The sequence below is a fragment of the Carettochelys insculpta genome, chromosome 4 (assembly GCF_033958435.1).
Source record: "Carettochelys insculpta isolate YL-2023 chromosome 4, ASM3395843v1, whole genome shotgun sequence".
NCBI classification, from domain to species: Eukaryota; Metazoa; Chordata; order Testudines; family Carettochelyidae; genus Carettochelys; species Carettochelys insculpta.
The window spans coordinates 16,681,585-16,708,180 of record NC_134140.1 but is presented as its reverse complement, the minus strand read 5'-3'; the positions used below and the strand labels follow the sequence as shown (position 1 = coordinate 16,708,180).

Here is a 26,596-nt window from a genome sequence, read left to right as displayed (position 1 = left end):
GGGAGCTCTCAGGGACCACTGAGGCCAATGGGCTGTGCAGACCCTCGCTTGCTGCACCTGCAAGGGGAGGTGAATGGCATGTCAGTTCCCGAGTGGCACCCCATTCCCCCCATCCCCCTCAGGAACCCGTCCCCTCATCCTCCCGGGGCCTCATCCTCCCTGGGGCCCCGTCTCCCCCATTGTCCCATCCCCCCATCCTCCTGGGGCCCAGGCGTGGCAGGCGCAGCATCCATATGGCATCGGGTGCACACAAGGACCGCCCCCCCAGGTGGGATGATCCCCAAGTTCGGGCCAGCATGCATACATCCCATTCTGCATCTTGGTGCCTGGAGCTGTCCACAGGTCTGGGTGCTGGGTGGGCACCAAGGGTGTGCCATGGGCCACATCTTGCCAGGGTGTCTGGCTCTGGGCCCATGTGTGGCCCTCTGGTGGCTGTGCCACCCCCACCCTGCCAGCCAGGAAACCAGGACCACTGGGGTGGGCAGCCGTCCCAGGGCCCCAGGAGGGAGTGGAGCAGCCGGTGGTAGGGGCAGGTGGTGGGGCCTGCCCCTGAGTGCCCGGCCTCTTCCCGGACCTGGGCATAGCCTTGCTGGAGCTCCTTAGCTCTGCTCCAGACTTGGTCCGGGATCCACTCTGGGTAGCCACGGCTGGTCAGTCCTCTGGCCAGGCAGCGCTAGGCTGTGGTTTTCTTCCGCTTGAAAAACTCCCCCATCTCCCAGCGGATCTCTTCTTCTTTCCAGCGACCTAAGAGGTCTCAGAGTTCAGGGCCCTTTTTGTCTTCTCCAGGGTGGGCTCCTGGAACTCTGTGAGGCCTCTGGCGGAGGAGCTGGGGCTCAGGAGGCTGCTGGGTGCTGGCCATGTGGCCTCTGGAGTTATCAGGGGCAGCTGAGCAGGCGTGCTGGTGGCAGCTTGTGCTGTTGCAGCTCGTTTGTTCTCGGCTTCCTGCCATGGGACTTCTGGGTCCATGTGGTTTTAAGAGAGGCTGGGCATGCAGATGATAGAGCCCCGCTCTGCAGGGCAGGGCATCTCCGCACTCTAGCTGGGTTCCGCCCTGGAGGACTCCTCTTTTGAGAGCGTGGCTCGTGGAGCATTTACACCTAGCTTCTTTCGACATAGTTTGTCAACGGGTGGTGCTCTTCCACGATGGGATCGGGGTCCGGCTTTCGCCATCTGGGCTGTGTTCCTCCAATTTTCAATGAAAAGAGCACATGGCATGTGTAGATTCACCCTCCGTTCTTTGGAAAGAGGGCCCGTCTTTTTGAAATAACGTGCACATGTAGACACAGCCTAGTTGTATTTTTAAGACTGTGTCAGAGTTGTTTGGAAAGTGCAGCTGTGCACCTCTTAGTAGTTTTATAAAATTAAGGATACAATAAATAAGAAGCTTCAGCATTTAATCCCCACCTCTTCCACCAGCTGGTCTCTGCCCTTCAGTATCCTTATTTGACACAGTTTCATATGCACAATCCAGACAGGGGGCACTCAGCAGTTTCCATGTCACAGAGGGATTAACTGAGGTTACAGTTGAGTGGTTCAATTTCCATGTCTAATACTAGGCACCTAAATCCAAGTTTAGAATCATGGATTCAAAGGCCAGAAGGGACCATTGTGACAGTGAGACTGTATCTCTCTATCCCAAATACGGGACAGGGAGATATGGGGGGAAAGGCAGATCCTCCCAGCTCCACTAAGCCCAGGGGAGCTGGGAAGGTGGCAGCAGCTGCCAGCCCTTCCTGAGCCCCCGGGAAGTGGCAGACACTGGTGCTCTCTGAGCTCTGGGGAAGCGTCAACCTCCCACGTTCCCACCACTTCCCTGAGGCTCAGGGAAGTGACCTACTGCTCTACGGCCAGCAGCTGCTGGCGGAAAAGGTCAGCGGGGGAGGGCCCAAATACGGGACAATTAAGTCCTTTTAAAAAATAAGTCGGGATGCCTTGTTGGTGTCCCAAATATGGGACCATCCCACCAAATATGGGACGGATGGTCACCTTTTGTCATCTGCCCTCCTCTTCAGCATGGACCACAGAACTTCCCCTGCTTAATTCCTGAAGCAGATGTTCCAGCAACATACCACAGTCCTGGGTAAATTGATCCAGTGGGTAACTACCCTCACCAATGAAAACGCACACCTTATTTCCACTCTGGTTTTGTCTATCAGCTTCCAGCTCCTGGATCGTGTGAGACTCGTCTCTGTCAGACTGAAGAGCCCACTGGCAAACCTGTGTTTCTTGTGTAACTTAAGTAAGCCCTTGAACTTCTCTTTTTTATATTTTACCCAACTGAGCTCTTTGAGGCTATGACTGGAAGGAATATTATCTAATCCTTTAATCAGTCTTGTGGCTGTTCTGTGAACCTCCCCAGTGTATGAACATTCTTCCTGAGGGATAGACACTAGGACTGTACACGCTCGTCCAGCAGCAGTGCCACTTACAGAATTTACCAGGGGTGGGGGGGTCACATGCATCCCCAGTTTGCCCCCCCCACCTGCCCCCCCCCCCACACTCATGGTCAGCACTGTGCTGCTTTTGGTGAGTGTGGATACAGTCTGCGGAGGCAGTCCCTCTCTGCCCAGCAGACTTCTGCAGGAGGAGGCGATGGGGGAAGACCAGGAGGAAAGCTGTGGAGCTGAGGTCGGGTGCGGGTGGGACGTGGGCAGAGCAGGGACAGAGGGGGAGGAACATGAGCAGAACCTGGATGGGAGGGGGTGGAACATGGGAGGGGCAGGGTTGGAGTGGGAGGGCAGAGGCACTTTTTTGACAGCTGGGTGGTAGCTTAAGTGATGCTCCAGGGACCCAGTCCAGTTCCCTCTGACTAAGTGGGCACATCCCAGACCACAACTACAACTTGTTTTATTATTTATATGTTATGCTAATTTTCAGAATTTACAGCAGATCACGACTCTATTTATGCTTAAAGAAAAATACCAGTTATACAAATACCACGAGACTCTCCCACTGGTTAATGGCTGCTGCAGCAGAGGCTACGGAGTTATTGGGCACAGAAATCAGAACACATTCCTAAAGTTTATCTCAGTAGATGAGAGACTTTGCTGAAAAACTAGTACCCAAACTATACCCTACCATCACCCAGAGAACTGTGAACCCACCTCACCAACTCCTTCCAATGTCATTCCAATTCACACAATATTTTGTAATAAACCAGATATTAATAAATATTTCACACAATATTTTGTAATAAACCAGATAAACCAGGCAGATTCTTTGAACTGGACACAAATTAAATTTATTTGATTGTATAGTATATCTATAAGAATGAGGCTCCTGGCAGAGGAAATCTCTGTGAAAATATAGTCACATAAAGCAGCATATTACATGCTCCAGCTCATTCCAGCCACATGTATGGCATTGCCATTTGCTGGGGGACAAAAACCAAAAACTAAAAACCACACAAACATATCCCCCACAGCTCATACTGGCAATATTTAGAATATTTTATCATTGACAAACAGTTGGAAACTCCGGATAATACTTAGATTTTATTATTGACTAATAAAATGCTTGAAACTGCTGCTAGAATTGTTCATTGACTTAACATTCCATAGACATTGTTAAAACGTCATTCTAAGCCCATTTACTCTTTTTAAAAAAGGATTAATGTGCCTTTAGAATGTTAAAAATGCTTAAATTACTTAATATCAGTTAAGAAGGTTTAAGGGAGGCCCCCAAAAAGTAGATTTTTATTAAAAAAATGTACACTTTGCCTTTTGCTTGGTTGGCACAGATTAGCTCCTTGACAAAACAGGATGTTGCTGGTGCATGGTAAATTAGCGTGTGGGTCATTTGCAGTTGATTTTCTAAGAACTTGGTGATACAAGTGGTTGAAAACCTCTGCAAGCATCACAGTGGGGCATCTCAACTCAAATGCAAATCAAATCTTGTTAAGAAACGCACCCATGAATGTTAGCGCGTGCAATCAAACAGCCTCTAGTACAGGGGTGGACAAGATTCAGCCCACCAAGCCTTTTAATCCTGTCCGCCACCAGCCCCCGTGGCAGGGAGCAGCTCAGAGCAGCTGGGTGCTCTGTGTGCTGTGGGGCAGGGAGAGTTTTGCATGCTGTCCCCACCCCCAGAAAAATCGCTCAGCTTTTATTGGCCATAAACTGAGAGTAGAAGCAGTGCATCACAATTTCTCAGCTCCCATTGGCCAGAGGAGAACATTTGACCAGAACACAAGGTCAAATTTTACTACAAGAGGTTCAATTGTATCTTTGAGGGGCCAATGCTCAACTGATGTAGATTGGCAGAGCTCCATCAACTTCAGCTCAGAAAAAATATTTTCCCTCAATATCCAGAGACCTCCAGAATTTAGGGAGTGCAAAAAGATCTCACAAGTAGGAAGGGTGGTCTTCCAATGATATAAAATGGGGACGCTTTGGTAGTTATTTTCTCACTAGCAGAACTCTTTGTTATTTTCACCCAGGTGTCACCCATACTGCATTAAAAGAAAACATCTCATTTACTCAGTTCTCAGCATATTTGAGTAGCAGCTAAGAAAACTTCTCATGTATATAGCATTGTGCTCTTCTTCCTTTGAGCTCAAAGCACTTTATAATGGTGAAGAATCATGATTATCCCCATTAGATGGGAAACCAAGCCATGAAGAGCATGGCATTTCCCTACTTTACCAGACTGTTATGAGAATAAGAACATTAAAGAGCTTGTTAGCTCGCTACAAACCAAAGGGGAAATGTACAGGTTAGGCCTCATCTGGAGGACTATGTCCAATTTTGGTCACCACTGTATAGAAAGGATGTAGAAAAACTGGAAGGGCTCCAGAGATGACCGGCAAAGATTATGAAAGGGATAGTCTGCAGATCACATGAGCAAAGGCTGAATGAGCTGCATCATTTTAATTTGGAAAAGAAGCAGTTCAGTGGGGGGACATGAGCAGTCTATAAATACTCTGAATAGCTGTCACTGCCATAAAAAGATGGAGGAAAGATGTTTTCTCTTGCCACAGAGGGCAGGATACAAGGCAATGGATTCAAACCACAGCATAGCTGATTCAATTAAATTTCAGGGGAAAAACCTCCTGCTTGGAAGAACAGTAGGCCAATGGAGCAGACTGCCCAGGAAGGTCATGGACACTCCTGCACAGGAGCTTTTCAAAAGGAAGCTACAAAGTCATCTTTCTTGGGTGGTTCAAACGCAAACAAATCCTGTAGCATGTTGGGTGGTTAGACTAGATGACCCTGGCCATCCATTCTAGCCCCATGGTTATATGACTATGAGGCATTCAGGCACTGTGGTCTAGGACCATATGATTACTTATGACTATATAGAGGGTGTCTCTTGGCACAGAATTTGGCTCATGGCCTTCATAGAAAGGTTTTCATTCTGTGCTGCTGGGAAAGTGCATTTCTGTGGTTTCCACAAGGTACCATCCCTTATCAGCATGGAAGGCGAATTTTATTCTCCTACCTGGATTGCTACATTCACCCAGAGTCCCATTCCAGGCTGGAGTCTGGCTCTTGCAGCCCTAGGATGCAGAGGGTTATGCTGTAGCCAAAGCCCCATAGGGCATTCTGGCTGACTCAGAATTTATCAGGAAGCACACAGCAAGACAAGGACTACTACTCTGGGAGAGGGTAAAACTAGTGCTTCTTCAGCTGTTTCTACACATGCCACTTTCTCTGAGGGCTCCAGAGATGACCGGCAAAGATAATGAAAGGGATGGTCTGCAGATCACATGAGCAAAGGCTGAATGAGCTGCGTAATTTTAATTTGGAAAAGAAGCAGTTCAGTGGGGGGACATGAGCAGTCTACAAATACTCTGAATAGCTGTCACTGCCATAAAAAGCTGGAGAAAAGATGTTTTCTCTTGCCACAGAGGGCAGGATACGAGGCAATGGATTCAAACCACAGCATAGCTGATTCAATTAAATTTTCAGGGGAAAACCACTTTCTCTGAAAGTGGCACGCTAACAAACAGCACGAAATATACTAATGAAGCATGTATGTAAATTCCCGGTGCCTCATTAGCATAAGGTCACGTGATTTGGAGTCCAGAAGGCGCTCTTTCGGACTCCAAAACGGTGTGGAGACATGTGGCCCCCCAGGGTGGTCTTCTGGAAGGAAGAAGGGGCCTCCAGAAGGAGGACTTCCTTCCGGAAGACACCCCCCAGGGGCTATGTTGTTTTGGAGTCCGGAAGACTGTCTTCCAGACTCCAAATCACGTGACTTTATGCTAATGAGGTGTCAGAAATTTACATACACACCTCATTAGCATATTTTGGGCCGTTTATTCCGAAAGTGCCATCTGTAGAAACAGCCTTCATGCCTGGCTGGTGTGAAATGGGGTGGCACCAGGAGCCAGTCTTCACCTTGCTTCTCCATGGCCATGTCTACACTAGCCCCAAACTTCGAAATGGCCACGCAAATGGCCATTTCGAAGTTTACTAATGAAGCGCTGAAATGCATATTCAGCGCTTCATTAGCATGCGGGCGGCCGCGGCACTTCGAAATTGACACGCCTCGCTGCCGCGCAGCTCGTCCCCACAGGGCTCCTTTTCAAAAGGACCCCGCCTACTTCGAAGTCCCCTTATTCCCATGAGCAGATGGGAATAAGGGGACTTCGAAGTAGGCGGGGTCCTTTTGAAAAGGAGCCCTGTTGGGACGAGCCGCGCAGCGACGAGGCGTGTCAATTTTGAAGTGCCACGGCCGCCCGCATGCTAATGAAGCGCTGAATATGCATTTCAGCGCTTCATTAGTAAACTTCGAAATGGCCATTTGCGTGGCCATTTCGAAGTTTGGGGCTAGTGTAGACGTAGCCCATATTTCATTTCAAGCAGCCAGCATCCATGGTGGTGCTAGCAGAAAGTAATCTCTGCGGGTGACAGAAGCTGAATCATAGAACCAGAGAACAATAGAACTGGAAAGGACCTTGGGAGATGGAGTCCAGTTCCCTGCCCATCTGCATTATCGCAGTTAGCTATTTCCCTGGTCTTAAATATCCCCCATGATGGTAATTCTACAACCACCCTAGGCAATTTATGCCAGTAATTAACCACCCTGACAATTAGGAAATTTTTCCTAACATCCTATCTAAACCTTTCTTGCTGCATTCCAGCCTTTGCTCACGTGATTTGCATTCCATCCCTTTGAGAGGAACCTTATACTCTCACCCTCTTTGGCTCCCTCATGGATGTCAGGCACAAGATGGTCCTCAACTCAGAGATGAGCCTCGATACGGAGCCCAATGAAGTTAATGACAGGCTCACAGATGGCTTTGGAGCAGGCTCAAAGGGAGCCAGGATGAAATGGCATTAGGAACATGCTCTTAAATCTCCAAGGCTCGTGCCATAAAGAGGTCCCATCTTCAGATGGTTATCTCCTCATTTGGCTGCTTGGGGCCAGGCCAGTCTTTGATCAAATGGACAGGCCCAATGGAAGAGGGACAAGTGCATAGGGCTCCATAGCTCAAAGATGCTGGACAGCCATGGAGGACAATGACACTGCCACAGAAGCAGTAACTGGGAGCTCTGAGCCCCTGGAAACACTGCACGAGTCTCTCTTCACCGCTTCACATGGCGTCTCATGGGTGGGAGAGGACCTGCTGCCGTGCTCCAGGCAGGGCTTGTTGCCTTTGGTTACACTCCTTCTGCTGAGGCTCCGTGCCTTCTAGGGGTGTGGAGCCAGCTGCCCCCACACCTGGCCCAGCTGCAAATATTTGTTTGCACTCCTTAATGGATTTGCCCTATTTATGTTACTCTTTGAACATTGATTATGGATTCAAAATAAACCCGTGAAGTGCCATGAGGCATCATTTATTTATTAGAGCACCAAAAGTCCCTCCCCGATGCCAGGACAGGAGAAGAGCACGAGAACGAGAGAGGAAGAGAGAGAACTTCTTTCCCTTCAACAGAACTGGATTGTTGGAAAACTTCCTGTAGCTGGATACCTGGTTTTCTAGCTGTTACTTTTTTATGTTTGGCAGGAGCTGGCAAAGTGAAACAGGGAGATGAATGCAACATTGAAAAGTCTTGATGATTCCCACACACCCCCAAGAGTCATCAGGAGCCTTAAAAAACATTAGGCAGGCAGTCAAGGCCAAAGCTTTTCCCCCCTGGCAATCCCAAATCAAAGATTAACTGCAGTTATGTTTGTGAAAGTTATGCTCAGAACACTCCTACAGGCATGTTTTAGTCTGAAAAGAGTCCATTATCTTCATCTGGCACCAATGTGCCTGTCCAAGGGATAACCCTCTGCAGAGCTCACATCAACAGAGAAACCACAGTGCTTCAGTGGAAAAGGGCAAACAGCCTTCGCTGGCTGAAAGAGTAACAAGAAACAAGTGGAAATGAGCTGATTGAGTCTAAAAATCAATAGCCTCGACAAAAAAGGCCAACACAGTATAATGAAAGTGACTGTTACAAAAGAGTTTTTGTTTCTGGTTTTTAAAAAGAAACGTGAATGTTTTTATACAGTGAGGGTTAGGAGTCAGCCTTTCACAAGGAGTTCTTTGGAGAAAATAAGAACATACCTACACCATTAATTCTAGCCAGATATCCTAGACCAGATTTTCCAAAAGAGCTCAGAACCAGATTTTCAAGTGCTCAAAACTCACAGCTGGGATCTGATATTTCAGCAGATCTCAGCATCTAAGAAGCTTTTGAATCTGGCCACTTACGTTAGTGCCCAGACAAAAGCAGATCTCTTTTTAAAAAATGGACCTTGAGCAGTTTAAATTGTGGTTATCATATGAAAGATAGCAGATTACAAAGTGTTGGTGAGGCAGAGACATGGGCTGGAGAATCCTTCTAAGAGTCAGTAAAATATCATTTAAAAGGGGAACAATCAACCCCTTTTCAGATAAAAGTATTACTACTTTTCTCAGCCATACCCCTTAACATACACTACAAAACAGTCATCTGCTCTTGGCAGTTCCATAGCACAGAACCGACAACTCAAAAAGAAATAAAGTAAAAAAACATATGGACGCCTGAAAGAATTGTCCCAGGAAGTGGTCAGCGAATAGCCAACCTGCAGCCCCTTGCACCATGTGGCTTGGCTGTTATTTGAAGCCCTGCTATTTGAAGGCAGCAGCTTTCTCCTGAAGCTTGGTTCATCCAAGTTTCTCCCTTCTAGGTAGAAGTCACCTTGCTAAAGTATCAGAGAGGTAGCCGTGTTAGTCTGTATCTTCAAAAACAACAAGAAGTCCATGTGGCACCTTAGAGACTAACAGATATTTTGGAGCATAAGCTTTTGTGGGCAAAGACCCACTTCATCAGATGCAACTGATGAGGCGGGTCTTTGCCCATGAAAGCTTATGCTCCAAAATATCTGTTAGTGTAAAAGGTGCCACAGGACCTCTTGCTGTTCTTGCTAAAGTAGGGAATCTAGAGGTGGGCAGGTGAAGATAATTTAGCACCATAAGAACCCCTCTAGACACCTCTTGTTGGTGCCAAAGGGTGTCTACAACTCATTACAATTGGGGTGCTATTGAGGGGGGAAACTAGGAGATGCTAGCTCCCCCCATAGTTTGACTCTGAATCTCATACTTGAGGTCAGATTAAGAGCTGTGTCTGGGGCTAGGGCATGGGGTTTTATGGCAACAAAGCTTGTGCTGCTCCCAGCTTTGCCTTTGAGGCAAGAAGTTTGTTTATAAACAGATGGAGATAACATGATTAAGATAAGAAATGGCTTCTCATTCAAGGATCTTTAGATGACCATGAAAACATTGCCAAGTACTCCACTTAAAAGATGGGAAACAAAGAGTAGAAATAAAAAGGTACACTGTGAGGTGGTATCAAAACAAAAAGCAGTCAAGTAGCACTTTAAAGACTATTAGGTGAGCTTTCGTGGGACAGACCCACTTCTTGGTCTGTCCCACGAAAGCTTACCTAATAAACCATTTTGCTAGTCTTTAAAGTGCTACTTGACTGCTTTTTGTTTTGACAGTGTATAGACTAGCACGGCTTCCTCTTTGTTACTGTTCAACATGTGAGGTGGTAAAATTTGTAGATGATACAAAATTATTCAAAATATTTAAGTCCAAAGATGACTGCAAAGTATTATAAGGGGATCTGACAAAACTGAGTGACTGGGCAACACAAGGGTCGATAGAATTCGGTGTTAATAAATGCAATGCACATAGAAAAATATAATCCCAGCTATGCTTACAAACTGATGGGGTCTAAATCAGCTCTTATTACGCAATAAAGAGATCTTGAAATCAGTAAGATAGTTCCCTGAAAACATCTGCTCAGTCTGCAGTGGCACTCTAAAAAAGTAACAGAGAGAAAGCCGTGTTAGTCTATATACTATGAAAACAAAACATCAGTCCAGTAGCCCTTTAAAGACTAACAAAATAATGTATATATAATTATATAAATAATGATAATAATAATATATAAATAAATAATTGTACATTATTTTGTTAGTCTTTAAAGGGCTACTGGATTGATTTTTTGTTTTAATCTAAAAAAGCTAACAGAACATTGAGCATCACTGGGAAAGAAATCGATAAGATAGAAAATATCATATTACTACTTAACCCTTGTACTGCGAGTGGAGCATAGGGCATCTACATGTCTCCTTCACTTCACTCTGTCTCAGGCCAAAACTTCTAGCTGACCCCACGAGTACCCCAGTTGTTGTCCTTCAGTCTCAGCAGATCATCTCCATGTTGTCTGAGGTCTTCCTCTTTTGCATTTTCCTTGTGGGTTCCACATGAAAACTTGACAGACTATGCTGGATGATGGTTTTCTGAGAGCGTGGCCTAGTCATCCCCACTCTCTTCTATTGATTTGAATGTCAAGTGGTTCTTGTCCTTTTCTGTTCCAAAGCTCCACATTTGTGACCAAGTCTTCCCATTTGATGTGAAGGATGTACCTTAGGCATCTGTTTATGAATGCCTGTAGCTTATGATCTGAAAACTTTTTAGTAAGCCAGGTCTCACATCCATACAAGAGCACACGCTTCTCATTTGTGTTGAAGATCCAGTTTCATTTTCACAGATATCATTTGTGATCTTGATGTGGAACAGAGAGTCTTGAATGCAGCTGTTGCTTTCCCTATCCTGGTACCGATATGCTTGTCTCCATCTCAGCCCATAACACTGCCCAAGTAGGTGAGCAGTTCCATATGTTCCAGGCCATTCCCTCCCAGTGTGACGCTCAGAGACTGTATTCAGAAGCCAACAAAGAACCTAAAGAGGTTGTAAAATAGGGCAAGAAGAACTTTGTGGAAAACCTTGCACAACAAGCCGAACTAGCTGCAGGACAGAGGAATTTGAAAGAGCTATATAACATCACATGGAAACTAGCTGGGTCATGGTGTACAGTGGATCAGCCAGCAGAATATCATATTGCCTGTATATGAAGTCATTGTACGGCCACTGTAGAAAAACGGATACTGAGCTAGATGGACCATTGGTCTGATCCATGATGGGCCTTCTGGCATTCTTACATACAGCCTAGGTGTACCTGCTCCCTGCTATAACCCACTAGACACCACTCCCTTCCCTGAGCTGAGATAGAACCAGGAATCCTGACAGTGTCTCTTTCGGTCTCTTCAGAGTTAGTTAACAAAGTAAAAATGTATGTTAAAATTTTAAGCTTAACAAGTGACTTGCCACAAGATGTCGGAATATGTTAGCGTTAGGGTTGAATGGACCTAGTATTTATGTAATTTTCTTTTATATAAGAATGACAGTAGATACGGTTCTTCTGTCAGCTAATTGCTACTTTACCTGCCAAAAAGTAGCATTTTCAAGTGCCTTAGCAGCTCTTGGAAAGAGGTGATGTGGTGGGGAAGGGCCGACAGAGTTGGTTTGCCTCCCTCCCCCCGCCTCAGTTTGCTGCTTGGCTTATACTGCGCATGCTCTGTAACACCGCTGAAGCGGCTGTCCTCATTTTGCCCATCCCCCCATGCCCTCACTTTTCCCTCTCCACTATCACAGCACATGCAGGTTGCGCCCCCCGCAATCTGAAAAGATGCCCTGATCACAGTGTTTGCCACGTGTTGTATATATTGAATCTAACTGGTTTATGGGTAGAGCCAGGTCCCTGCTCTGGAGGGTTGCTTTGTTCTGTTACAATGGCAAAAGAGGCTGTAACCTGGCAGATCCAGCTTCCTTGGGATTTCATAAACGTGGGGAAATCCTCAGTGGGCGAAAAGCCAGACTGGCGGTTCCTGTATTACCCACCGCTCCTGGTCTCAAACATGGCATAGCCTTGGAAAAAGGGGTGTGTTTATGCCCAGCTGCTGTTAAACTACCTGGAGGGCCCATGTGGAGCCAGCTTAATCTTGAACAGCTCAGAACTGTGCTCAAGACTGGATCACTTTATGCCAAAGTGCATTATGGAACTTTGAAGATGTTACATGAATGTGCATGTGGCCAACTAGCATGCAGCGAGCAAGTGTCTTATAGAGTCGCCCCCTAGCTTGCTGCATGCTCAGTGGGTGGGCCCCAGCACAGCAGGAACACTGACAGAAAGGCCTGGGTGGTGAGTGGTGGATTTCATAGTCAATTAAAGGTACAGGGCCCCAAGAAACCACCTTGCTTGTCTAGCCCTAAGGTCAGGCCCATGCATGCTCACTCACTGTGCAGACAAGGTTACTGCCGTCACCACAGCCATTTAAAGAGACCAAAACAAGTACCTTAACATTGACAGAAGTTGTTTTGAGCACTAACAGAGCAGGCCTTTTTAAGCAAGGCCTGACTGAAGTCTCCTTTAGCTAATGCCAAACACAAAGAGCTCTTTGTCTTAAAATAAGTGACAAAGAGCTACACCCAAGTTTTTTACTCTAGATGCATTTATTTATCCTTAGAAAAAAAATCTAAAATGCTTGGAAAGTCATTGATATTTGTTGTTTGTTTTTTAAAAAAAGGTCAACATTCAATGTCCATTCAAGCACAAGTTGTGATAGAATAGGCGTTTTGTTAATCGAAAAGCAAAATGGTAACAATGTTAGCGGATATTTTTAAGCACACAGATTTCATTAAAGAAACATTCAAAGGCAAAAGAAAGCATCAGTCATAAAATGTTTGTGGATAAATGTGGGAGCTTATTGCACTGAGCAATGAAATGATTCTGAAAAAAAAAGTTTGCAAGTGAGTAATGGCTTTTTCAATGCTAATGTGGTTTAATTCTGAATTAACTTCTTGTCCTGCAGACAGAGGCTGTCACAGCACTCAGTATTACTTCATCCTCCTTTTTCTTGTAATGTCATTGCTGGAAGCTCAGTAATCTAGAAGCATGTGCTGTTGCCAGTAAGCATGTGCTAACAATGGTGACTTTATGCTCCCTTGAGAGACTGACCAGTACATCTATAAAAGCATTATGTATAAATTAAGATCATATGATAGCCCATTGGATCTGATAGAGAGGTACTGTAGTTTTAACAGCTGAGATGTGAAGGCCGTGGTTTAGAATTGGTTGAACATCTTTTATTAAATAAATAAATATTCCAACATGTAAGTGTAAAAGCTATTGTTTTGGGCAGATTAAAGATGTTAATCTATAAATTGAATTTAGTGCTAGTGAACACCCGATTGTTGGCAGTGATGACCAAAATCATCCAAGCATGGGATAGGTTCAGCACAAGTGGTGAAGATTCAGGTTTTTTTCAATACGTCCTTCACGGCCCTTGCTCCAGAGAGTCACAGATTCAGTAGACATGAAAACCAAAAGTATGCTCATCATCAGTACGATCTCTCTTTTACAGATAAGAAAAAGCGCTGTAAGGCTTATTTATTTGATGGGATGATGTGTTCTACAAGGGTGTGACTTGAAATATCTGCTAACATGGTCTGCATTGATTGGTTCATGGACATCCTGCGGGTGTGTACAGAAGATTCCCTTTTACATTTTAATGTAGGCCTTGTCTACACTACGTGGTATTGTCAATCTGCTTCGGCTACGCAAATAGCATTAAATGAAGTCAACATACTCACAGGGGCAGGGGGCTGGACTCGATGGCCTCTCGAGGTCCCTTCCAGTCCTAGTATTCTATGATTCAATGGCATCTTACGTGTGGTAAGGTCAGCAGAGGCAGCTCTTCTGTTGATGCTGGTTACTCTTTTCATTTTGGTGGAGGGCTGGCATCAACAGGAGCATGCTCAGAGATCAATTTATTATGTCTAAGCAGACACAATAAATTGACAGCCAGTGAATCAATCACTGTGGCATCAATCCCTGAGGTATTACAGACATACCCGTAGCATGGTAGTACTACCTTAATGCACACTATGAAACCTTTAATGTACACCATCTGGGTCTAAACAGGTCAATGAATGCATGACACATCAGTACACTTTAGAAATCACACCTACATAGAGGCACATTACTGAACCATGTAAACAAGCCGTATGTAACTGGTCCAAGAGAGAGAGAAAGCCCATGGTATAGCATGGAACTAAACCCCTGTTGGCTGCATCTGAATTCAGTTTTTCAATAGGATGAGCCTTTTTTGTTGTTGACATGATCTAAAGCAGGAGTGGACAATAATTTTGCTGGGGGGGCACTCCATGAATACGTGGTCAAGGGCCACACTCTTACATGATATTAATGGTGGAGGTATAGGGTATGGAATGGAGGTTGGGTGCAGATGGGAGCTTGGGGTAGGTGACTGGGGTGTGGGAAGTGGGAGGGAGTTTGGGTGAAGGAGGGGGGCTGTGACCTGAGGCAGAAGATTGCGTTGCAGGAGGGGATGTGGGATGCAGGAGGGGATATAGGTGTAGGAAAGGAGTCTACATTAGAGGAGGAGCGTAGGAGGCATGCAAGGGTTTGATTTGTGACCTGGGGTAGGATGAGGTTGTGTCCTGGAGCGGTGATGGGTACAGGAGAGGATTCTGACCTGAAGGAAAAGTGCAGAAGGGTGTTCAGGGTCTGGGAGGGGGTTGTGATGCAGGGCAGGAGTGCTGTAGAGGTGCAGAGATTTGCGTTGTGACCTGGGGCAGTGGATTGTGGTCTGGGATCTAGAAGAGGGTATGGGTGTGGGGGTGCGGGGGTGCAAAGGCATTTATAGGACAAGGGTGAAAGAGGGGCAGCACAGAGCTATGGCGAGGAGCTGGGTGCTCTGGCTGGGAGGCACTTACTGAGGTGGATCCCAGCCAGCAGCCCAGCAAGTCCCTCAGGCTGTTTCCCTGCCTTCCACACCCTGGTATGCTGCTCAGAGTGGCCAGCTGTGGGGCCATGTGCTTCTTGGAGCACCACGAGCCAGGTGAAAGGGCACTTCAAATGCTGTCCCCGTGCAAGGCCCAGGCAACACCCATTGGCCAGTATTTGTTTCCCACCTTCCCCCAGCTCACAGTGCTCAGCGAACACGTGGCCCCCCCACAGTGGGCTGCTTTGAGTGGCATGTGGGGATGGGGCTGGCAGAGAGCCTGCCTGAGGTTCCTGCTGGTCTGTGGGCTGTTTACAGCCTCTAGGCCCTATTTTGCCTGCCTCTGACCTAGAAGGATCCTCTAGACAGGCAAGGGGGTAATTCAGTCAACTTGCCCTTTAATTCCTTGGACTCTGTTGGGACTGGCAACAAGCAAGTTAGTTATGACAGTCAGAGATGTGGATATCTTTCCCCCTCTTACCTTTACTTTTATCTCTTTAGTTGATCAAAATGTTGCTTTTCCATGATCTCCCGTTATTGAACTGGACGCCATTTTCTGTGCATGTGAAGGAAATAAAACAAAGAGGCCTTGAACAGGTTCTGCTCAGCAAACCACCAGACTCACCTCCCTTCTAGTGCACAGAGAGGGCAGAGGCGGCTGATGTGGGGATTCCAGGGGGCACCTGCCATGTGCTCCTGCCTCATCCCCTCCTCGCCCAGACCCCTCCCCATAACCGCCCAGGCCCCATCCCCCGCCCTCTCCTTGCCCCAGCTCCACCCCAGCCCGCTGCTTCTGATGAGTGTAGGGCAGCTCCCTCCCCTTCCCCTGGAGAGGCATGGCCTGAGATTAGCATGAGTTAAGAAGCTTGCACTGGTCTTGGGCTGCACTGCTCTGGGAGAGGGGAAGGACTGCCCCACGCTCATTGGAAGCAGCACAATGATGACGGTGAGTATGTGTGTGTGGGGTGGGGAGCAACACTGTGAATGCATGTGACTTCCTGTGCAGCTGCACTCATCACCTATGAGCCTGTTAGTGCTTGCAGGTAAGTCAGCAACACAACCTGAACTAAGGCCACTGAAAGTGCTAATAACATTAGCCTGGACACCTCATATTCATCCACTGCTAGGAGGAGATTCTGTACCACTGCAACTAGTACAATTTCTGAAGTATATCCGAATCAGTGCACAACTGACATGGGTCAAGAAGATCTGAGGCAACAAGTTACTCAGCACTGTCCTGCTACAACCTTCTCTATAACCTTTAACAAAAATAGAGGATTCGATATAGGTGGAGCTGCGGTAAAAAAATAAGAAAATGTAAGAAGGTTTTGGCAAGAAATGTGTTGGAACATTTCTGAGGATTTATTTTTAATTTGAAAATGTTTTGGAGGTTGGAGTTTTCCAGCTTTTCCAGCCTCTCCTTTTCATTTTCTACTCCAAGAAAAGGGTATAGAAAGGAGCATGTGGAAAAAAGAAAACCTCGGGCAAAACCGAAGGAGGAAAAAAAAAATCCCCAGAAAACACACAAATTATTTCAGACCCCCAAAATTTTTAATGAGATTTTTGGTTTTATTTTCAAAAGGATGATTTTATTTACTATTTATTACAAAATGCTTGTTTTCAATAATTTCAACCAGCTCTAGATACAGGTCACAATTTGGCTAGGCAATCTGCATTGAATTAAATGTTCCTGAGCAGACGCCATGCACCGTTCCTACCCCTGCCCTCCATAACAGAGACGCGCATAGTCCAAGCTGCCTGAGAGACCAACCCTTCCCCAGTCTTCTGAAGTCTAGTTTGTGGCAAAAAGTGACCTTGAGATCCGAGTAGCTCAGAAAGCATCACCAGCCAAAACTCAAGCATGGGACATGTAGTATTTTTTCCCTGCTCTGCCCCCACAAAATCTGGTCCAAATCTGCACCATTTTATCCTAAAAACAATTCATTGTAATTTCCTAACAGAAGAACAGAAACCAGCCAACAAATGGGAATCAGGTTAAGTAAACCAGGAGTTCTCAAACTTAGGTGCAACCCCTTGCCCCCTCACCCAGCTTGGGTCCAACAGCTTGACCTGCAGCTTGAGAACTGCTGAAATAGCCTATTCAGCAGGGCTGCATATAAAATGATGGGACCTTACCTAGCTGTCACCATTCCAGAGCAAGACAGTGGCATCACTATGAGCAGTTCTCTGAGACTATCTGCTCAATGTGCAGCAGCAGGCAGAAAGGGAACAGAATGTTGGGCATCATTAAGGAAGGGATAGATTATAAAAGAGAAAAGTATCACACAGCCTCTATATAAATTCCTGGTATGCCCACACCCTCAATACTGTGTGCAGACGTGATCATGCTATCTCAAAAATAGACGTGGGGAAATTGGAAAAGGTGTAGAAAAGGGCAACAAAAATTATTAGGGTTGTGGAACAGCTTCCATATGAGGAGAAATTGACAAAACTGGGATGTTTCAGCTTGGAAAAGAGATTATTAATTGGCAATATGAGAGAGGTCTGTAAAATCATGTTTGGTGTAGAGAAAGAGAATGAGTAAATAACACAAAACAAGAACACGCTATCCCCAAATAGAATCATTTGGCTGGAGGTTTAAAACAACCAAAGGAAGTATTTCTTCACACAATGCAAAGCCAACCTGTGGAACTCCTTGCCAGAGGATGTTGTGAATGCCAAAATTTTATCAGGGTTCAAAAAGAACTTTATAAATTCATTGAGGAGAAGTCCATCCATGGCTCAGCCAAGCTGGGCAGAGATCATGTCACTAACCTCTGTTTGCCAGAAGCTGGTAATGGACAACAGGGGATGGATCACTTGATGACTATCTGTTCTTTTTGTTCCCTTGGCATTCATTACTGCTGGAGAACACGATCCTGGGCAAGACGGATTTTTGGTCTGACCCAGTCTGGATTATGTTCTAACACTCTGAACAGCTTCTCAGTTTTTAGGTGGTAGAATGAAGGCAAAGAAACTCCCCCTCCTCTCTCCATAGCCATGGCATAAAATTTTTACGACATCATCCGATTAATTAAGAGTGAGTCTTCAATCAAGCTCTAGCCATCTTCCCTCCATTTACACTGCAACAGGTCATCCATGAACCAGTGAATAAGGTGCTAAGGGGCCATTCTACCATGATGGGTGTGGGGGTGGGACATGGAGGATCAAGCAACCCCCTCAAATTGTCGTGCCAGGGTGGGGAAGCAGAGGAGCTCTGTCCTTTTCTCCTGTGCTTCTGCCCTGGCTGGTTCAGCCACTCTCCCTGGCAGCAGCATAGAGCCACTTCTGCCTGAGAGAACCTGGCTGAGAGGCAGAGGGAGAAGATGGAGTGCCTTCCCTTCAGGTAACATGGGGCAGGGGGAGAACTATGGCTCTAGTTTTGGTGAAGGGCAGGAGGAGAAAGCTGGGGGCAGTCATATGCCCTCCCCTTTAGCTTGCATTCCCCCAGTAGTCAATGGGCTGAGAACAAAAGAGCCTTATAATTCCTCCTAAATATGGGTAAATTGGTGTTTTGGAGGAAGACTGTACTCACTCCGAGCCCTTTGGAATTGCTCAAGTGCCTTTATCCTTCAAAGGCTACGTCTACACGTGCAGCCAACATCGAAATAGCTTATTTCGATGTTGCGACATCGAAATAGTCTATTTCGATGAATAACATCTACACGTCCTCCAGGGCCAGCAACGTCGATGTTCAACTTCGACGTTGCTCAGCCCAACATCGAAATAGGCGCAGCGAGGGAACGTCTACACGCCAAAGTAGCACACATCGAAATAGGGATGCCAGGCACAGCTGCAGACAGGGTCACAGGGCGGACTCAACAGCCAGCCGCTCCCTTAAAGGGCCCCTCCCAGACACAGTTGCACTAAACAACACAAGATACACAGAGCTGAGAACTGGTTGCAGACCCTGTGCCTGCAGCATAGATCCCCAGCTGCCGCAGAAGCAGCCAGAAGCCCTGGGCTAAGGGCTGCTGCCCACGGTGACCATGGAGCCCCGCAGGGGCTGGAGAGAGAGCATCTCTCAACCCCCCAGCTGATGGCCGCCATGGAGGACCCAGCAATTTCGACGTTGCGGGACGCGGATCGTCTACACAGTCCCTACTTCGACGTTGAACGTCGAAGTAGGGTGCTATTCCTATCTCCTCATGAGGTTAGCGACTTCGACGTCTCGCCGCCTAACGTCGAAGTTAACTTTGAAATAGTGCCCGACGCGTGTAGACGCGACGGGCGCTATTTCGAAGTTGGTGCCGCTACTTCGAAGTAGCGTGCACGTGTAGACGCAGCTAAAAAGTGATCTATCCAGAACCAGACCCATGACCTTAACTGGAAAAACCAGTGTATAATTTCTAGTCTCCTGCCCTCCAATTCCAGATCAAGGCTAGCGTGCGCTCTGCTGTTTGAATGCCCAACATGACAACAGGCTGCATGGTGTTGGATGTGCTGTGACTAAAAGCATCGCTATTAGCTCTTAAATATCCCATGTCATTTTTCCAAGGGTGCTAAATTCCAATGAGGTTCACTACCAGTGCTTGTTTGTTAAAAAAAGAGGAGCCAGTATTCAGCCGGCTCACCGCCTCCCCGCCCCCCCAGCCAATCCTATAGCTGGGGCTGCTGAGCTGCCGTTACTCAGGACCAGCAAGTACTAGCACAAAAAAAAAAGTTTTACTGCTCACAGGCGGCTTTGAACATGGGACCTCTGGAGCTTAGTGCAGGTGCCTCTACAGCTGGAGCTAAAAGCTCTTGGGCTCTCAGCTAAGGCTGTAGAGGAAACATTTTTTCCCATGGAGTGTTCCAGGATAGGGGTGTCCAAAGTGGGCAGGATGCACCCCAGGGGGGCATGACATTTTGTAAGGGGGGGCAGTGTGATTCAGGCTGCCCCACCCTCTCCCCCTCCACTGCAGGGCATTGCCTTCCCCTGGCCTCCATTGCCTTCCCCAGGCCGCTCTGCTCCTGTTGTGCTGATCTCTGCAGGCAGCTGCCTCCTGGCTGAATCCGTTTTGTTTTTGTTTCCCACTGCCCCCCAGGCAGCAGCTCACTCAGGATGTCTCTCCAGGTACAAGGGTGTGGCCTTGCTTCAGGACAGCAGCTTCATTAATGAGTCAATGATCCTCCTGCAGGGAAGTGAGTGGGGAGCATTTAGGTGAACTTCAGCAGAGCTTCTCAGAGCCTGCCCCACACCTTACAAAAGGCTCTGCTTGCAGCTGCCAGCAAGAGAGGCTGGGGCGGGGGACACTGTGGTTAGAAACGCCAGCAGGCTTCACACTCCATGAAGACTAGACAGCTCATCACCCCGGCCAGACTGGCTCAGCGACTGCCAGCTCCTCACTCCCCACTCCCACCAGGCAGGGCCCTCAAGAAAAATTAAATCCGTCTCCAGCTCTGTGCTGAGATCACCCAAGCACTGACTCTGGGCTCAAGGTGCACCAGTGGTTTGCTTTACAAGTGCTCAGTCTATTTTATAGGTCATGTTCAGACTTAACTCCTTGAGGCAGCCTGGGCTGGGTTTGCTTCCAAGCTTCTTAGAGTTTGATATAAAGAGAGAGGAACACATTTTGTTTAAAGTTTCGTGGCTGCTGAGAGTCCCTCACAGTACGAAGCAGTGTAAGTTACAAAACTAGCACAATTACTATCAACCTCTTTCTGTTTGGTGTCAGGGTCAGAGAAACGATCCCATGGGTCCAATCGATAAAAAAGAAGATCTCTTCCTTGAACGAACTGAAAATAAAAGCCAAGCTTTTCAAAAGAGAGAGTGGCATTCAGAAACCTGATTTACCCGCTGTCTCCCCCTTCACTCCCAGAGCCTCTGCCCTCACTGTTGCTGAGGGAATGCAGCGCTTCCCTTCCGGGAGACCGCTGCTTGGTTCCAGGGCCATTGGGTGGCTGGGGGCGCAAATTGCTAAATCGCAGGGACAAAAAATGGGAGCTGATGTAAAAAGTTTCTCACCTCTGGTGTCGGTGCCACTGCATGGGACACACACCTAAGCGTGTGGGGGACGAAAGCACTATATACCTAAAATCCTCCCAAACTGTGTAGACCACAATACTTTTCTACTCTCCTGGCTCCTAGTGGTTGTGGGGTGTTGCTGTGTGTCAAACACCACAATGGACTAAATTCACACCAGTGTGTGACTGCAGGATTGCCCCTGAGATGTTTCACCATACAGGTGAATGCAGTTCTCCTTATCCTCACCATTCTGTTTGTAAAGCAGTTAGAAGGAGAGGTACAATCTAAATCATAAGCCTACAGTAAATTTTGAAATGAGTCACTATATACCACAGAATGGTACAGCTTCTGCAGTTCTATGTCAACACATTATCCGTGTAATAGCCTACCGAGACAGGAATCATCTTAAACAGGCAATGGTGCCATTAGAAAAAGAGACAGAAAAGCTCCTAGACCAATATCCATCAGGGCTGGAATTAGGGGCAGGTAACCCTACTGTCCACCTGGGGTTCTGGGCCTGGGTAGTGCCACAAAAAGAAGCCTTCAGGAGCTCAGTATAGGAAACAAAAAGTTCAGTTGTAAGCTAGTTTGCATGAAGGAGCGTGGATCTGGCCAAAGAGTTTACAGAGCCCAAAGTGGCAACACTGACAGCAGGGCTTGGTCAGGAGCCTGGAGGCCTGAAGGCACAGGGCACAAGGTAACTGACTTGCCCTAAGCCTGTGCCAGAAGAGGCAAATTTGATGGGAAAATATCTGAAAGAGGACACTGTAAAAGAGTCCAACACATGGAGGGAGGGGGCCAAACACCCTCCTCGCCTGGGACACCATTTGGCACTAGTCAGTATAAGAGGTGACAGACACCGGGGGTAAGGAATACTCCCCATCTAAGGCAAGAGTGGCGAACCCCAGCCCGCGATCCGGACCCCGAGGCCTGGGGCTCGCCTCCATAGCATCTGGCCTGCAGTGGGGTGGAGGGTTTGGGGCTCTGAGCCTCATGAGCCAGATCAGGCAAGCTGCAGTCGGGATACAGACCATGGGCTCTGCTGGGGGCTGGAGGGCAGGAAGCTGCTCTCGCTGCTGTTCCCCCGGCAGGGGAAGGGGAGCGGGAGCAGCACAATGGCCCTGGCAGAACTATCTGGAGGCTTCATACCACTGCTCTGATTGGTTGGAATTCCCAGGGTGGTGCCTGGGAGTGGAGGGAGGGGCACAGAGCCATGTGCATCTGGGGGTAAGCTGCACCCCCATTGCTCAGACCTCACACCGCTCGATCACTCCTGCATCCCCTTCCACCCTGACCCCGCCCCCCCCCGCAGCCCACTCCCGTACTCCCCCTGCCAGCAGCAGACCTCTCAGCCTCAGCCCACTCCTGAACTCCATTCCAGTCCGTGACCCACCCCCAACCCACTCTTGCACTGCACTGTGGCTGAGACTGCCTGTCCCCAGCCTGCTCCTGCACCCTCCCTGCCACCCAGACCCTTAACCCTGGTCCCCCAACAGCCAGGGACAATATCAGGGAAGGTTTGGTTTTTTTTTGCTTCTTGCTTCAGTGGCCCCCAACCCAAAAACAGTTTCCCACCCATGATCTAAGGGACAGATCTTGCAAAAGAAATTTGTGGCCCAGTGAAGTCAGGGTAAAGCTTGGCTGGAAGTTTGACTGACAGGCTGTCTTTCTAGATGCATACACTCAATCATATTAAAATTTTGCTAGTCTTTAAAGTGCTACTTGGCTGCTTTTTTGTTTTGATAGTATATAGACTAGCACAGCTTTCTCTTTGTCAATATTAAAATGCGTATTTGTTTGTGCCCACTTTTCCAACCAATACAGATCATTCTGGCCCAGTGACCTGCCCTGCCCTCTTCATTACTCTCAACTTCCCCAATTTTTGGGTCACCTTCAAACTGAATCAGTGATTTTTTGTTGTTGTTGTTGTTGTTGTTTCCCCTGATCAAATAGTTCAGGGCTAAGAATCCACCCCACTGGTATCCCACTGGAAACATCATTTTGATCATAATTGCCTATTTACAGTCATATTTGAGACCTGTCTGTAAGCCAATTTTTAATCCATTTAATATGCACCATGTGTATTTTATATTGTTCTAGTTTTTAAAACAAAATGTTGTGTTACCAAGTTAAATACCTTACAAAAGACTCAGTATAGTATATCAACACTATTACCTTTATCAACCAAATTAATTTGACAGAATCTATTTTCCATAAATCCATGTTTATTTCCATTAACTGCATTGTCCTCCTTTAATTGTGTATTAATTGAGTCCTGTTAAGAGCAGCTCCATTATCTTGGCAGGGATCAATGTTAGGCTGTCAGGATTATAATTACCCAGGTCATTCCATTTACCTTTTTTTATAAACTGATACAACAATGGCTTTTTTCCAGTCTTTTGGAACTTCCCCAGTGCTCTAAGACTTGATGAAAATCAGCATTAATGGTCAAGTAAGCGCCTCTGCCACCTCTTTTAGAACTCTTGGAGGAAAGCAGTCTTCCCTGTAAATTGTGCACTCAGGACAGATTCCACTGATGCCCAGCTGATTAGAAGAATGCCCACAGCTGGGTTTATGTTTCTATTGATGGGGCACAGTTGCACATGCCTCAATTTATGCCGCACATGGGTGGAAAAAAATCCGCACATAGATGGAAAAGATTAGAAGGAACAGTAGAGGAAAGTTATGCAGATGTACTGATTTAAAAAGCTCTAACTTTGATAGTTGCTGTTTATCATCATTATGAGATACCAGTGAAATGGAAATAGTTGTCATCTTCATATGGTGTGACTATTCACCACCGTTGCATCCCATGTTCTTAGGGAAATATGCTTCTGAATATGACATAACTCAAATATACTTTATGCAAAATATTTCATGTAACATATTAAAAAAGTTATGATCTGCTGAACATGCATATTTTATTTATGTCCATGTACCATTCCTGTATCTGAGATTAGAAATATGAAGTGTAAACCTGTTTTACTGAACTAGACAGGCTAAGTGAGGACCATTAGTAGTACCTAAGGAATGTAACGGTCCAGTATTTGGGACAATGATCTGTGAATAGTTTTGTTTTTCCTGTAAGCTTGGACTACCATTGGTCCTGCCAGGACATGTGGGCTACGTCTACACGTGCACGCCACATCGAAATAGCTTATTTCAATGTAGCGACATCGAAATAGTCTATTTCAATGAATAACGTCTACACGTCCTCCAGGGCTGGCAATGTCGACGTTCAACTTCGACGTTGGCCAGCACCACATCGAAATAGGCACTGCGAGGGAACGTCTACACGCCAAAGTAGCACACATCGAAATAAGGGTGCCAGGAACAGCTGCAGACAGGGTCACAAGGCGGACTCAACAGCAAGCTGCTCCCTTAAAGGGCCCCTCCCAGACACAGTTGCACTAAACAACACAAGATCCACAGAGCCAACAACTAGTTGCAGACCCTGTGCATGCAGCATGGATCCCCAGCTGCAGCAGCAGTAGCCAGAAGCCCTGGGCTAAGGGCTGCTGCACACGGTGACCATAGAGCCCCGCAGGGGCTAGAGAGAGAGCGTCTCTCAACCCCTCAGCTGATGGCCACCATGGAGGACCCCGCTATTTCGATGTTGCGGGACGCGGATCGTCTACACGTTCCCTACTTTGACATTGAACGTTGAAGTAGGGCGCTATTCCCATCCCCTCATGGGGTTAGTGACTTCGACGTCTGGCCGCCTAACGTCAATTTCAACTTCGAAATAGCGCCCAACAGGTGTAGCCGTGACAGGCGCTATTTTGAAGTTGGTGCCGCTACTTTGAAGTAGCGTGCACGTGTAGACACAGCCGTGGCCAAAGCACCAAATATATATAACTCACTGATCTGGACATTATTCTTTTTCACAGTATAAATGTGATCAGGTCATGAACACTTGAATCTAAACTACAATTACTTTTTAGCTCTGTGATCTGTTCCTCTTTATCTGTTAGAACAAGGTCTAACACAGAATTCTTCTGTGGTGGCTGGAACACTTTCTGAGCTAGAAAATTATCATCATCTACCATGGTTAGAAATTCCAAGGATGTTTTAATACTGGCAGCGCAAGACCTCCAGCATGTGTCATTCCAATTGAAGTCCTCACGATCATGTAGCTTTTTTCCCCCTACACATGGGGGAATCAGTGCATATGGTACCAGTGATCCAGTTTCACAGCATGATATGGTGGGCTGTAGCAGACACTAACTAATACCCCATCATGTGCTTTATCTGTTTCTCCGAACAGTTCTGCAAATCTGACCACCTACGGAAGGTCTTCACTGCCGAGTTAACTTGGTTTCTTACCTGCGTGTTGCCTCTAGTCCGCCACCCACCCGCACATAAGAACTGCCACTTTTGTTTATGGTACTTCCACGCCAGGACAGCTGTGTGGCAGAGGGTGTGAATGAGTGCCTGAGTTCTGCTTTCATTCAGGTTGGTAAGCTGCCCACTGGGTGATAACGAAAAATGTGAAGAGAAGGATATTTGCATTCAAGAGGAGTTGTTATAGAAAGATCCTGAGAATAGGATGGATGCAGATGGTCTCCAACGAGGAATCATATAGGAAGATACAGCTGAAAGAGGACCTGCTGCAGAAGGTTATACAATGCAAGTTACAGCTATTTGAGCATTTCTGCAGAATGAACAATGAACAAAAAAATCAAGACTCTGGTATTCGGCATAATGGACTGTTTGAATAGGAGAGGCAGACCCCCCATAGAATGGGTAGATGATATAGTAGATTGGCGTGGAGCTCGTCTACAGAACCTAAGCCACTCCTCACTGGATATGGAAAGATGGAAGGAAACAGTGAGAGGCATCAGACACCAATGGGTGCTGAGCCTTTGGTTGTTGATGATGCTGATAATGCTGATATCTGCTCCAAAGCCTTCCCACAGTCCCCTTCTGTACCCTGAACAATAAACAAATTCTTTCTTACAGTGCCCTGGGAAATAATTATAAAGTGGCTCATTTTACAGCAGCTCAAAGCAGCATTAAGTCTGAGTGTCACACACTGATGGAACAGCATTGGTGGGGACCCAATCACTTGTACTAACCCATGTACTCAGAACCACTGCACTTGGGGTCTAAATGACAGCTCAGTTCTGGAAATCCTGGCTGTCATGTGCTAAAAAGGACCAAAATATGCTGATTCCTAAAACACACTAATAACAAGAGAAAGATACACAAGCAGAATTCTTTTAAAAGTACACTTTCTGCCATAGGTTTTACTATTTCAATTGCCATAGCACCCATAAACCCCAGTCATGGTCCACGACCCTACAATGTTAGGTGCTAAACAAATAGAAAATAAATACAGGTTTATGTTTCCCCCTGTATTTGAGATCCCCTTTCCTTTCCATATTCTTTCCATGGACTTTAGTGAGTTGGGGACAAGAACAAGTGTGACTCAATGTTTCTGGATACTATTTTTATATTTTTTTCCAAAGATTGTGTTGCATAAGAAGTGAAAGAATAAAAACACTCACTTAATATAATTGCAGTTTTTATATCCTGCATCACAGTCAATTCATCTTTCCACACGGACCTTTAATTCAG

General features: G+C 46.6%; 1 long non-coding RNA gene across 1 annotated transcript; it reads right to left on the bottom strand.

The window, feature by feature from the left end:
- On the bottom strand, positions 1–26,596 carry LOC142012211 (uncharacterized). The gene is made up of 3 exons (XR_012645284.1): positions 26,527–26,596; positions 15,551–15,625; positions 1–57 (listed from the first exon to the last, which is right to left on the bottom strand). It is a non-coding gene; the product is annotated as an uncharacterized LOC142012211 (long non-coding RNA).